Below are 14,620 nucleotides of genomic sequence, written 5' to 3'. Positions count from 1 at the left end.
GCACCCGCCGCTAATCCAGCTGCGGTTCCAGCTGCCCCCTCCCTCCTCCTCCTCCTTTTTCCCCTCCTCTCCCCCCCTCCCTCCTCTTCAAGTATCGCCCGCCCAACCCTTTCTCGCGAGAGAGAGGGGAATAAAAATGTTCCCCCCACCCCCGAGCCGCCAACCCGGGGGCTCCCGGCGGTGCCCGGCGGGATCCTGGCCAGCCCCTGGCCAGCCGCGCCGTGGGTCACCTGCGGCCAGCCCGGGGCTGGCGGGATGCTCGGCCCCGAGAAGCTCCCCGGGAGCCGCGGGAAGCGTGCGGTGCTGCCTGGGAGGACGCGGCGCTGTCGCTCCCTCCGCTCCGGAGGCAGCTGCGGCCAGGCAGCGCTGCCAACTCGGGTTACCCCGCGGGTCCCCCGCTCACACGGCGGCAGAGGCATCAGCGCCTGGGGTAGCCGTAATGCTGAGCCAAGTGTGTCAGACGGGAGTGGGGGAAACCGAAGGTAGTGCACGCCTCTGCCTCCATCTAAACGCCTATAGATATGTAGATGTAGAGGTATCTACTTCCTAGAGGTGCAGCATTTTGCATCTATAGCTTATGAAAAATAACATAAAGGTATCTGTTTCCCTTATATGGAAAAACAGCATCGATGGTGGCTTTACCGGAGAGGCTGCTGCAGAATGAATAATGTGCTTTCTAGCAACTAACATGGCACAGACAGCAAGGCACCAAACTCTTCTGTACCTACTCCTAAATCTCTACAGCCAGATCCAGAACAAATGCCTGCCTCATCCTTCTCAAGGCAAGAAAGCCCTGCAGTTTTTATTTATGGTTTAAATCAAAAAGAGCAAACCACTACCAACACCTGAAAGGTATTAATTAAGGCTTTATACTGAAATAATTGAGCAGGGAACACAACACAACACAGTTAACAGAGTTCAAGCCCAGATTCTATATGCTCCTATCAAGTAACTCTCTGTACTAGGATTATCCCATTTCAACATAGACAGGAAATACAAAAAACAAAACAAACAAAAAAATTAAACTGAAAGTAAATTATTCAGTCTGCTGCTGCTCACATATAAAAATTTCGGCAGAAATGTTGGATTTCCTAATTTTCAGGTATTTTCCCTTTTTGTTAGTGTCAGGTAGGTACTGATGGTTAGTAGTTCTGTATCATTGCACTGATGTTGCAAATGCTAAGCTGCACAATTTCGTAAGCAAGCAGCTGACCAGGCACAGCAGCTGCCAAACCACTCTGCCCAAAGATAAATGCATGGTGTATTCTGCCACTAAAACAGTATCAGAAAAAAAAGAAAGTAGTGTGTGAGATTTCCTAGTACCAATCTGTTTACAGCTGAATTGTAATGGTGACACAAGATACGACAGATGCTAGGTGAAATATACAGTTTGAACCACTTTCCAGTAGTTTACATTTGACATATATAAATATGCATTGTGCTTCTAAACATACATAGAACTATTTAAACTATGTACTAGCCACAATAGCAGCTTTCTAATAATTTTGGCTGATTTTTATCATCAAGTGATGATAAAAATCAGCAAATTACAAAACAGTCGTTTGATATTGACAATTTCAATGTCCTGTTTAACAGTGTAGTGTTAAAACATTCAGATAGAGAGTATAACATAAAATGTAGATGTGAAATAATATGAGATATGGGGTACAGAGTATGCCACCTCAGTGTGTCTGAACAAGGCTCAAGACATTAGCAGCCCACACTTTATATCAGTATTTTGTAACTTGTACAAAATGAACTAATTAATTTCAAATCTGCAAACAAAGTATTACTGATTTGCAGTTTGCACAACAGAAGAAGAAGTTAGGGGTTGTGCTAATGAGAAACGTTGATTTTTCTGTAACAATCTAGTTGGATAAATAGGAATCTGATTTTTCAAAGTTTTTCTTTATCTGACACATGAGCATACAAAGATTACGATGTTTTTTAATGGCTATGCTTGTTGAAGAGACAATATAGCACTGCCTAAAGTATTTTGCATTTCTTTTGCAGTGTCAAATTAAATTTTGCTCAAAACCAAAAAGAGATGAGGATAAAGGTGGTGGTAATTATCCCTTGTATTAGGAAATTCAGGACAAGCATTACATTGATATACAGTTCTCTTCCTTCACTATCATCTATGCATACAGCAAAATCTAAGCAGTTACTTAGTTAATATAGAAGTTAAACTGAACCTGAAAAAATGTCACTAGATATTTACTAATTATGTTCATAATGTGAAGATAGAATTTACCAGTAAACAAAAGTGAGTTATGAAAGGAATTCTTGGTTGCTATTTACTCCAACATTCTTTTGGTTTCAACATTTTCTGTTTCAACCGCTTTAATTTTGTGGATGAGCTACTATAAAAATATCTAGTCTGTGTCACAGTATCTCATATCTTCTAGCACATTTTATGATGTATTTTTTGGTATCTTGCATGGTTGCAGAAATGTGGATTACACTATATGAAGTAATGCTACATGATATGTGTGCTGGAAGTTCATTAATCTAGTGAAACATGCGGCACATCATCAACTTCTGGTGTGTCATTTTAAAAAAATATGCTTATACCTTAGAAGTATTTACATTGTTGACAACTTTAAAATGGTGCCCACCTCGCTTCTCAAACCACTAGAAAAATACACTGTCACAAGCCAAAGACTTAAAACAACTTCGCTCTCAGCTGCTGAACAGAGTAGACCCTACTAATAAGGGTCATCCACACTCTTTCCCACAGCCACTTGAGTTTCTGCAAACATTTGGACTCTGAAGAACATCAAGACAAACAGATTTCTATATGGCCTCCAAAACACTTGTCAGCCACTTGAAGTTTCACTTAAAGGGACAAAAAACAAGGCAACAAAGCAATTCTGATGATCCAGTTGATCACCATTTCCTGTGACAAACAGAAAGATGAACTCTCCAAATCCAGAAACTCAGTGATATTTGAGTTCCTTGACCAAACCAGGGAATCAAATCCAAAAATAAGACACGAAGAACAAGACATATAACATCATTGCAACATGAACAGCAGAATTTTCCGTAACATTTAAGCAACTTTTTTTCACAGTGCTCACACTTCCAGGTGATTTTGAGGATCTAATAGGTGTATTTTGAGGGATGTAGAGGGCATGGATTGTGGTGGCAGGGCTAAAATTGGGGCAGGATAATTACAGGTAGATTGATTATAAGTAGGAATGATAGAAAAGACAAAACCCATGCTTTACAGTTGGCTATCACCTGGGAAACAGTGACCCTAAATATTTGCATAACTTAATACACACTTTAAATCAAGTCCAGTATATTCCTCTAGTAAGACATCCTACTTGCTAACCATGCCTTAGTGTACCTCCATGTGCTTATCACCATCATGTACATGAATCATTTTACACAGGGCCCAAATTATTAATATGTAACTGATCCTCAGAGACTTACTCGTCCTGCTGTTTGGTTTACATAAAAAACACTGAACTGAAATTTTCAGTGCTGGTGATCTTCATGCTCAGCAGCAGAGATGCAAATTGGTCTCCCTCCTTGCTGGCCTTTGGCCTCTTCATCTTACTCATACACTCCTTCCTCTCCTCCTGAAGGATGGTTAGCAGAATAGTCATATTTCAGGCAAACTGTTTTAAGCTGTTGCAAATAAAAAAATCTTATCACTAGAAATACTATGATAAGTTGGGAGCTCATTTCAAAAAGTTTTTCTTCATTTCAATTTGTATGAACTTTTTAAATAATTACATGTTTTTAATCTGTGAATTTAGTCTAACCCAAGTGAGCAAAAATAAGTATGTCCATCTTACATATTTCTTTATTAAGAGGGCCTTTATTATGCCAATGAAAACAAATAGTGTGGGAAAGTTTTAGTGTGTGTATTTTTTTTAAGTACGTTAGAAGCACAAACAGCAATTACATCCAGACAACTAATTAACTGGTTTAAATCTAAAAAAATAAAATTAAAAAAAAAAGGTAACTCAGAATAAAACACATTAACTTTCCTTAATGCTGTTTGGTCAGACAAGCTGTGATAAGTAGCTGTGGAATCCATTATTAATAGATATGGGAACATATTTCACTCCAGACTTTTACTTCATTTTTACAAATGGCTTAATTGAAGTTTTCATCTATCAGAAGAGTTAACAGTGATGAAGAAGGAAATCCAACCTACATTAAGAAATAATTCCATAATTTGTGCAAAGTGTTGTTGTAATATTTCTGTAATATAAGAAATATCCTGCAGAAATCACCATGTTTTATCTCAGTTGTATGCTTAGTGAGCATAAATCTATAACAACTTTTTACATTCAGAACACATTTATTTATGCCTCTATGGAACAGTTTAACACAGATCTTATGTGGTCCTAAACAAAATAACATCTTTAATTTACAAGAAGAAGGCAATTTTTTCTATCACCCCACCAAAACCCATACATTTCTCTTTACTAAGATCTGAATGAAACAGATGCTCTTTCTCCTCCAAAGCACCTGGATTCCTCAGTATCAGTGACAAAGTACAAGGAAACTCAAGAGAGACCCTAATTCAGACATTCCCTTCTCAGTATTTTATTTTAGGAATATTCTCTACCCCATTCATAGTTGGTTTTGTTTCTAAAGCTAGATCTCATCTTAAATCAACGCTTACCCAGAAAAAGTGTAATTTATCCTATGTCTCCATTTGCTGAAGGCAGATCCATTATCAGTTCTTCTTTAGGGGTCCTAAAGAAAATAATTAAACCAGAAGAAATCCAGACTTTCTTTCTATCTTCCAGGTAGGGGAAGCACAACCTATTTTTGTAATACTAGTGTTGAATAAAAATATAACTAAGATACAGTGGAATTTTATTTTTAATCCCAATCTAATATACATACAGTGATGTATTGAATTATAGGTTTTCTAGCAGTACACATATCTTAACAATAGCAATTGCTTCTTTGATTTAAAAATAAGAATTTTAATCCAACCTTAGTGCAAGAAAAGGAAATATATACTACTACTTTCTGTCAGCTAATAACCCTGTCAAATTTAATGGGAATTTTGCCACAGTAACAGTTGCAAGCCAAGCTTCCTCAGTCTTACATTTGTCCCCAATGACCTCTTAAATCCCACCTGTAAACTCAGAAGCAAAGTGAAACAGCTTTCATGGCTTAGCATAAAATGCCAACTGTTGGGTGAATTTTCAGGCTAAAACACTGAGCAAAATGGATATAGCTTTTTATCCAAATTAATACATTCCAAGTGGGTGGAAATCAGTAACCAAGAGCCTCTTCTTTAAACTCTGATTTATGCAGAACTCCCTACTGACTCCAACAAAGACAGCTGAATCAGGCCCTACATTCCTTCAAACACTGTCAGCAAGGGATTGGGTGTCTCTGCCTCTGTTTTCCATCCTAGTGTTCCTCTGGCTATGTGATGTCTCAGTTGATAGGGAGTTGCCCCATGATGCAGTTAAAATAATAAAATAGGTAATAGGAGACCAGGGATTAGACACTGAACCCACCACATTCCATTTGCAAGGCCCTTCCTTTGAGAAATAGCACTATGAGAGCATTGCATACAGCTCTGATAGAATCAATGATGAGGTTAAATAGGAAGGGACTTGTGAAAGTCCTTCAATCCAGTTCCCTATTCAGAGCAGGACCACCTTGAGGATGGGCTGCTCAGGCTCTGTACACATGAGTTCTGAATATCTCCAAGGATGGACACTCCACTTTTCTGGAGTAACCTACTCCATTGTTTCACAACCCTTGCTGTGACAATTTTTTCTTAACACTTAGTAGGAATTTCCCTTCCCTAGAATGTGTGCCTGCTCTTCATCCTACCACCCTCCAGAGTCAGGCTCTATCTCCTCCATGCCCTGAAGACAGCAGGAAGATCCTCTCTAACCTGTGCTTCTTAAGTTTGGATGAACCTTCTGCTCAGAGAGTGTTGCTTTAGCCCCTCACCACTTTGTGTTCCCTGCCAGGCTTGCTCCAGGTGTCAGTGGCTTTTGGGTTTATGGTTTTGGGTCTGGTTTTTCTGTGCCAGGATGCCCAGAGTTGGATACAGCACTGCAGATGCAGTTTCTAAAGCACCAAGAGGTAAAGAATCCCTTCCCTGCAGTCCCATAGCACAGCCCATGTGCAGTTGGCCACCTCCACTGCGAGAGTGCCGCTGACTCACAGAGCACAGGGATGAGTCTCTGGCCAGTAAAGAGTTCAGAACAGCTCTGATCTGCACTTTCCTTTATTCACTAACTTTCAAAAGGCTGACTTCATTTCCTCAGGTTTTCTAGATACCAGTAAACTGAGACAACCTCATCAAGAGTCTGAGATTTCTTACTGGGTATAAAATCATTTGGGGATTTCCCTCCCACTTTGTCTGTTGAAAGTATTAAAATTTACTTACTGAGGATCACTGGGTGGGTTTTTATCAGGTTGAGAAGTTTCAGCAGCCAGCCTTCATTGCCTCCAAATGTCCATCAGATGCAAGGTCTTTATACACCACACTGGATAGAACATGATCCTCTTATTAATACATACATCTTTGATGTATTGCATTGCACACTTCCAGTACAGTTACTTGGAGAAATTCAGCCCAGAGACATCAATAGGAAACTTCCTATTAACTCACAGAGTATTCTGCTTCATTTTTAGCCCCTTCTCATTTATGCATTGGCTCAACTCCTGGCAAACTGATTGATTTGCTGTATATAGATGCTTGATGGCTATTTTTTCAGGATAAAATCAGGTTGCCTTTACTTATAAGGAAACAGAAAAAAAAATTGCAGTTAATTAAAAAATATATTCATTTTACCAGTAGCCAAATTAAGTAAAAGAAGCTATTTGAGGAGGAAGTTGCAATAGATTCCACATACTGTTGCTTAAAGTGGGAATGAGAAGGGACAGGAAGAAAGCTCTGTATGCTTCTTGGAGGCTGAAAATATTTTTTACTCTCCTACAGAAAATTAAGATATAGGGATAGAGTTAAAATCTATTCAAGAACACTTGCAATGAGAGTAACTTTGACTAGTTTCTAGTACAAATTATTCAGATTATGTCTAAATGAGGGAAGAAATTCCAACAATTAAAAAATCTTTTCAGCTTTTTTTAAAACACAGAACTACTGCCTCTAGAAGTCCCTAATGGTTTACAAATTACCAACACCGGGTCCACCCAAAATTGCTTTGACTGTGATTAATGGGGTGGAGTTCAGAAGAGATTGAGCTGCTACATTTCTTTTTTAAAGAGTCAGGTTTTGACACTTGACAAATTTGAAATCAAGATGTAGAACACTTTTTCTAGCCTCATGAACTACTTTCAATACCAAGAAAAATACCACAGAACTTCAGACAAATAAGAATGAAGGTCAAACAGGCAGAGTCAGCAGAGGAAATGTCACTTGAAACACATGAGGGAGAGCCAAGGAAAAATACTTGACAGGAGATGCTTGGGAAAAAGGACATCTATATCTATCTATCTATGGATATATGGGTATATATTAAGGCTGACTTTTCCAACTCCTGTTCATCAGTAAAAGGAAGGAAGTGTGATTTTATGGCTGAAAAGTGGATGATGTCAATAAGGAGATTCATGGTGCCTTTTTAAGATAAGGAAATCTTTCAGAGGCTCCAGTCTGGACACATTTTATGATAAGCCATTGGGAAAACAGTTTCCCTGCAATGATCTGGAGAAGCTTCCCTTGGCATTACAAGCCTAGTCCAAGCCCAAGATATTTTTTTTCCTCCACATATTTCAGAGCATGCCCTGACTTCAGTGTGGTGAATGCTATTCCATCAGTTAAGCTAAGCTAGAGCAGTGAAATTTCTGAAAAAAAAGCCTATTACATAGATTTGAAAGCTTTATGGAGAGCTGGAAACAATTCCTTCCATACAGTTGGCTACAAAGTCTTTCCTCCTGTTCAAAGAGCATTCATTGGTACATGAGGCTCTTTACCTACTTGGGGTTTTGTCACAAATGGTGACCTAACAACAAAAAGCCTGTGCAGTCTTTCTGACTAAATTTTCAGAGTCCTGCACAGTGAAAACACAAAGCAAAATTCCAAAGGTGTTCTCTAAACCAAGAAATAACTGCTTTTTGAATTTACTCAAACTTGCAAAAAATGAAGTCTTCAGAATTCACATATGTATCATGCTCTAATACACATGTTCAAGAGTGTCAAATTCAGAGCTAAATGTCTTATAAAAACAACTGTACCATTGTATCAGTTTTGCAGATCATTGATGTGTATGTGCCAACAACAGTTATTCCCCATGGAATTCTGAGGAAGTTGTTTCTTCTCAGGCAGCTCAGCATTTGAAATCTAACTAATTTTTTGTGTTTTTTCTTTTTGTTAGTTTCCACCTTTCCCCCATCACAAGCTCCATTTTAAGAGCAGTTGACTTAGGCAACCCTGGTAGCTACTTACCCTGCTTTGACAGGTTTGTTTCACAAGCTGTCCTTCCTCTTCCTGCAGTTAAAAACTATATAATACCATTTGCAAGTAAAAATAAAGTTTAAATATTTTAAATTGAGTATTACCAATTATGCAATTGGCTACACCCATAATATGAGAAATGTTAGTCCTGTGCTTATCCAAATCCCATGCTGGATAAGACAGCTCTTCAAAAACATTTGGAACTAAATTCTGTTTACTGTGATTGAAGGACCAGAGCAGAAAGAAAATGTGAGGAATTTCTTCCATTCATGCAGGTGGGATGTAGCCCAGGAAGATGCTGCAGAATACAACAGAGTGTTAATCTGCAAATCCCAGCTATAAACCCATTGGAATCTGCACTGTTCAGCCCTGCTCCTGAGCTACCAGCAGCCAGCTGTGTGTCAAGAACATTTGGCAGCTGCCAGGTGTAGAAGCTGCTGTTCTTCAGGTGATCAACAAAGTATGTTCCACAGTTACCAGCACTTCTGCAAGAAAGCATCCAGCAGACAGTGTGGTGATTTAATTTATAAGGTTGTTCATACTCCAGGAGCTCTCAGAAAGCCCGAGGAAGACTGGCCTATTGCAGTGTATGAACAGGACAGAAAGCAAGCTCCAGACAACTGGCCACTGCCTTTGACACCAGGTCAAGGCAAGGTGCAGCATTGGAAAGACATTTGGACAGCCAGGCAGAAATACATGCAGCAAGTAGTTCATCTCTTGGGTTACTCCAGAACTTCATTTGCCATAACAGGATCTTACAGCTTTTGGATGGGGTCTCTTACACAGTCATTTTAAGAGCTGTTTTCCTTGTCAACAGCCTCATTCTTCTCAAACTACAAAAAGGGAAGAGAATAATTATAAGGGTGGCAGAATGCATCTCATTATTAAGGATTTTAGCAAGTATTTATCAGTTAGACTCAGATTTATGGAGGTGACTGAGCACTGGAACAGGTTGTGCCATAGGGGTTGTGGAGTCTCCATCGCTAGAGATATTCCAAATCCTGGGCACCTGGCTCTAGGTGATTCAAAGCAATCTATTCACTCACTCCTCTCTGATACTTCTATGGGACACAGTGTTTCAACAGATTTTCTGTTTCAGAAACCCACAATCACTGAGTTTGAATCCATACTGGCCAATTTCCCTGTTCTCTCCTAAGCACAAGAACCCTGCAGTCCTACTTTGACTCACATGTTAATCTGTGTTAAACTCTTAAATAACTACATCTGCTCCTTGAGGAAGGTGCTGGAGCATATGCCTGAAATTGCAAGGTTATGGGACTACTACACAGACTGGCTGCAGAGAGCTAACAAATGGAACCCACAAAGAATAACAGTAATACCACAAAGGAGGCCAGGAAATGTGTGTCAGCTCAGCCCCAGTGCCTGCAATGCAGTGCTGGAGCAGTAGTGCTGGGTTGGGCCCACCTGCACAACTGCCAGGGGTCACACAAGGTGCCCAAGCAGCAGCAGACCCTGCCCTGCTCAGGCCCACACACCCACAAGGCAGGGTCTGCCAGCTCATTGAGTAAAGCAACTTCTGCACCAGCTGCCTGCCTGTGTGCTTTTTACAGCTATACAGATGATTTTGTTTCAACATTGCATGTCTTACCTGCTTCCTACAAGTGTACATGGGAATGATTTTGATTTAGTTTGACTGTTGACACTGCTGTTCAAGAGAAGAGTTAAGAACAAGTTAAACTGCCTGGCTGATGAATTGGTCACAGCTTCCCACAGGGACTGCTCAGACATCCGCAGTGATAAATAGTCAAAGCCTCTGCTGGCTCAGCTCATGTTTATTAGAACTATCTGCTAATGATCTAAAGGGAACCATCTTGAGAAGTGTAGGAAATAGTTTCCCCAGCTATTGGTTATTGTAGCATGCATCGCTGATACAGGCAAATAATCTCTAGCAAGAGCACTGCAGGAAGACGGGAGTTACGTTTTATGAAGGATTTTATTTTTCACATTTGGTTTCCTTCCAGTTTGGAAGGAAACTGAGATACTTAAGTTTTCCACAAAAGAAAAATCACGTGGGGAAAAAAGGCCGGATTTGGATCTTCTAAACTGCTTTGTTTCAATTTTGACTTTTTAGAGCTGCAAAAGTTTACAAACCAAGACTCATTTTAAAACAAAAGGTTCCAGTCAAAGAGTGTTAAAATGTTTTCATTCTTGGAACTTTTCCTTTTTTCTCCCAAAACTAAATATGAAGACAAACACAATTCTGTGAAGGATTTTAGAAGAACTGTATTTTTTCAAATGGAAATTGTCAACTGACCCTATACTCTCTTTATTCCCATTTATTTTCTTCAAAATATTAGTCCAAAGTATTCTAGAAGAAAATGAAAATGTTTCTAGTGGGAAGTTTGAAAAGAGCAACTAACTTCTGAAAAGTGAATCCTCTATCTACATTTTTTTTATATCCTCTGCCTAAGCAGAAACAGATGATAAGTCTCTTATTAGTCACCCTATGTTCTCCAAGGACATTACCAAGTCATTTACGTTTAAAATACAGATTCCAGGAAGCAAAGAAAAAGACAAGAACTTACCCATTAACTATTGCTAAATGTAGCTTGTGCTGCCCACCTGGATTACAACCTCAGTAACTTGAGCAACCAACCAGGGAAATACAGGAAAAGAAAAAGTTTCCATTCTGATCCTGTAGGTTCTTGCCTGTTTTCCACCTCATGAAAGCTGCACAGTACACAAAATGGCCAACTGGCAAGTTTAAAGGAGGAACCCAGTCATCTGACAGGCTCCTTATCTCCCACAGCTTCCACAGGCCCAAACACTGTTAGACACGCTCCACAACCTGGCACGTGCCACAGAACACACAAAGAGCAGCACTGCAGTTAGGACTGGGTTCTGCTGGTGTTTCTACAGCCCTGGCTGCAGTTTAAGTCCCTATGACATTGACAGCAACACTCCGGGAAGACCTTTGAGGGCACAGCAAACAAACATTTACTACATAGCTTTGAGATTTTTCTGCATGTACAGTTTTCAAGCTGGGGGTACTATTTGGCCTTCAATTAAAGTCAACATATAAAGGAAATTTCACTTAGAGACCTTCATTGGCAAGAGCCCCAATCCTTGAAAAGGTTTCTCTATAGAAAGAGAAGAGGAGCAGAAGGAAGGAGAAGTTACCAGAAGACTTTTGGTTTTTACAGAATACTAACACTGTCCTTAAACGTATGGTGATGAAGTGTTACGTAAACGTACGTGTGGTGTGAGACCACTAGAGGGGAGTAAAGTAACTTACAAGTGAATGTTTCCTCTACTCGGTTTTGCTGTACAAATTGCATTTGCACATGGTAATTAACAGCTATAGTAAAGCCAGAGTATTAAAGAATTGCATTTGCTTAACATTCTAAGCAAAGTTGATTAGATAATTACAGTATTTCTGTACCATTGTCCCCTCTCACTAGGCTGCAGGCTGACAGGGAACATTCGTCATCTGGATGAAGCCAGAACACCAGGGAGGGCATTCAGCCAGAACATTTGGCAATAGACATGTATTTCTTTACTTGTATTCAGATTTACAAAGAAGCAATGCTGCATGATGGAAACAGACTCATTTTACCAAGTGTGAAAAAGGCACTGGGCTCAAAAGCTTGCTTGGTAGGTAAGCATGTACAGGAAGGAAATGAAGAACCTTGGTTCTCACACAGATCACCATCAAAGTCTACACAAGAGTAAAATATTTACCCAAGCAACGAGAACAGAGAGGCCCATGATTAATTTGCAAGTGCAAATTAAGTTCTGCATCAGAATGCTGTGTGAAATCTCACTACAGCTGCAAGTAATGTGCTCCTGTATCACTGCCAGGTTGCCATCGTCTCCATTGTAAGCCATCCACACTGTGGGAGACAGGACTGCACAGTGAATCCGCACAAAAGAGAAAAATAAATTTCAATGGGAAATCTTAGCAACTCCCACAGAACAAAGGGAAACATGAGAACAGAGTACCAACAGAAGAAGAATAGCTTTGACAGCAATTTTTAAGGATGAATGACTGAAATATATATATATGTGACTGTGTATCTCAATACTTCTGAGAAGGGTACCCAGCTTGAGATTTTATGGGAAAGGGGACATGATACAGCAGTAAATAGATCTTCAAACCTCAGAGGAAAATTCCACCTATGAAGTAAAGTAAGAAGTGGAGGGCAAACGAGATATGAAATTGCAAAGGTGGTAAGTAAAGCCTGGGAATGCAAGCAAGCCAGAGATCTCCTTAGTTGCATATCCACAGGTGATATGTAGGGAACTTGAATTTAATCATAGCAGTCTTGAAAGGCTTTCACAATCTGACAGAGCATTTTGCAAAGATTGCAGTCACTGCAGAATGGACAACTGGCTGAACCAGACTGAAAACTATCAAGAATGGTAGGACCGAGACTGTTGGCTCTAATTTTTTTTTCTATTTATCATTTGCAAGATAAATCAGCCAAAGAAAAGCCAGGGAACACAAATACAGCACACAGAAGAATACCACTGCATTCTGCTACTTTGGGGATGTTGTTAAAAAAAGTTTAAGTTAAATAGTGCCAAACTGCAACGTTACTAGAATAAAACTTGATCTGGCTCCTACAGCATAAACACAGTGCTGAAAAAGGAATCATCTCAATCAAAACCACGTAGCAGCAGGTGATCAGTTGTTAAATAAAGCAGGTAAATTCTTTCAGCCATATAACCTAGTGGGTAAGAATACGTGACAGGCTTATTTTAAGAGATTCATTTAGTGACTCCACTACAATCTTGGCTCAACTATCCAAGTCCAAGCACACATATTGCAACATTACATCCCCCTTGCTGACTGGTGTCAGCTGTCCAATTTCAGGAGTTGCCACCCCCTATGCTACTCTTAATTGCTTCATTCTTTCCTACTGACATTGGAAGGAGGAGGGCTGAGGAACACTTTTGACTAGGAGCTGTTGATTCTTGGGCTAAGGATCATCTTACACCTTAAACTTTACTCACCAGGGAATGATTGCTGCTATTTCAAGGTAGATCTCTCCTCTTGGCCTCTACTACTGATTTTCATTAAGCAGAACATAAAATCTCCTTGGCAGCTCTGGGGCTCTCTGGAATTATCACTGCAACAAGACACACAGTAAACATTAGGTGAGCAAGGATTTAACTGAATCATTACCTACCTTCACATTCTCCCACATATTTCAGTTTTGGTCCCTGAGGTTGCCCAATATGACACAACTGAAACAGCAAGACAAGAGCAGTCAGTAAAATGGAAGGTCCCTCCTCATGAGTGTGGCTCCAGCTTCAAAATTACTATGTAGGATCAGTAAATACTTCACTCTGCATTGAAACCACTGAGCTTTTAAACACAGGGAATTTGTTAAAAGCTGTGGAAATTCAAGTTAGAGTTACGTACACAACACTGAACAAAGCAACAGAAATGTGTTACAAAAAGTTACATTTTAGAATTTTAAAAGCAGTTTGCACATTGTCACTAACTGTGCCATTTAGGGGAGCAGAGAATGTTTTGAACCCACCTCAGATGGAATATTTGGAAAAGTTCCATTTGGTCCACAGCAATGAGATGATGGGCCCCCAGCTGCTGTCTGAATGGCCAGGGATGTCCTGGATAGCTGGATGTTTACTTGTACAGATGAAATCTGTAGGCTGGGTCAGAGTCTGAACTTGCCCAATGATTGAATCAGTCTGATGTATTGGCTTAAACATCTTACACAGGACTAAATATGCTTCTTTTTTACCTTGTGGAATTTGAGAAAATGTTGGACCTAACCAGAAACAGCCACTCATTGGAAAAAAAAAAAGGAAAAAAGCCTCCACATGGGGCTTAGAGGACAACTAGTAAAAACTTTCCTTTGCAGACAAGGCCACAGCTATTTCCTCAGCTAAGAGCTCGGAATTTGGCCCTTGAACTTAACCACGGCCCGTGTTTGTTTAGGCACCAGCGGTCTCTCATGGCCTCAGTTTGCTCCCACTGATGATGACAAACCCCACCTCAACTCAAGAGGAAGTGGGGTTGAAATTATGGGCAACATGAAAGCCACCAAGAAATTCAGAACTCTCTTGTTAGAGTGCCTGTGAGAGTCTCAAGTCACAACCCAGGCCTGTGTACCAAGAGCCAAAATGCATTCTGCCTGGCCAGTTGTCCTGGAATATAAACATGCAGGACATATTTGTAAAGGAAGTTAAGCACATTTGTCTTCAGATTCTGTA

The 14,620-nt window shown here is 40.0% G+C and overlaps 1 long non-coding RNA gene across 1 annotated transcript; it reads right to left on the bottom strand.

Annotated features, from left to right (window-relative positions):
- Nucleotides 1-4,598: 4,598 nt before the first annotated feature.
- On the bottom strand, nucleotides 4,599-11,091 carry LOC127060009 (uncharacterized). The gene is made up of 3 exons (XR_007778454.1): nucleotides 10,963-11,091; nucleotides 6,389-6,488; nucleotides 4,599-4,719 (listed from the first exon to the last, which is right to left on the bottom strand). It is a non-coding gene; the product is annotated as an uncharacterized LOC127060009 (long non-coding RNA).
- Nucleotides 11,092-14,620: the final 3,529 nt, after the last annotated feature.

Source organism: Serinus canaria, chromosome 10, assembly GCF_022539315.1.
Source record: "Serinus canaria isolate serCan28SL12 chromosome 10, serCan2020, whole genome shotgun sequence".
Taxonomy (NCBI): Eukaryota; Metazoa; Chordata; class Aves; order Passeriformes; family Fringillidae; genus Serinus; species Serinus canaria.
The sequence above is the reverse complement of the archived record's forward strand: the minus strand, read 5'-3'. Positions and strand labels throughout refer to the sequence as shown.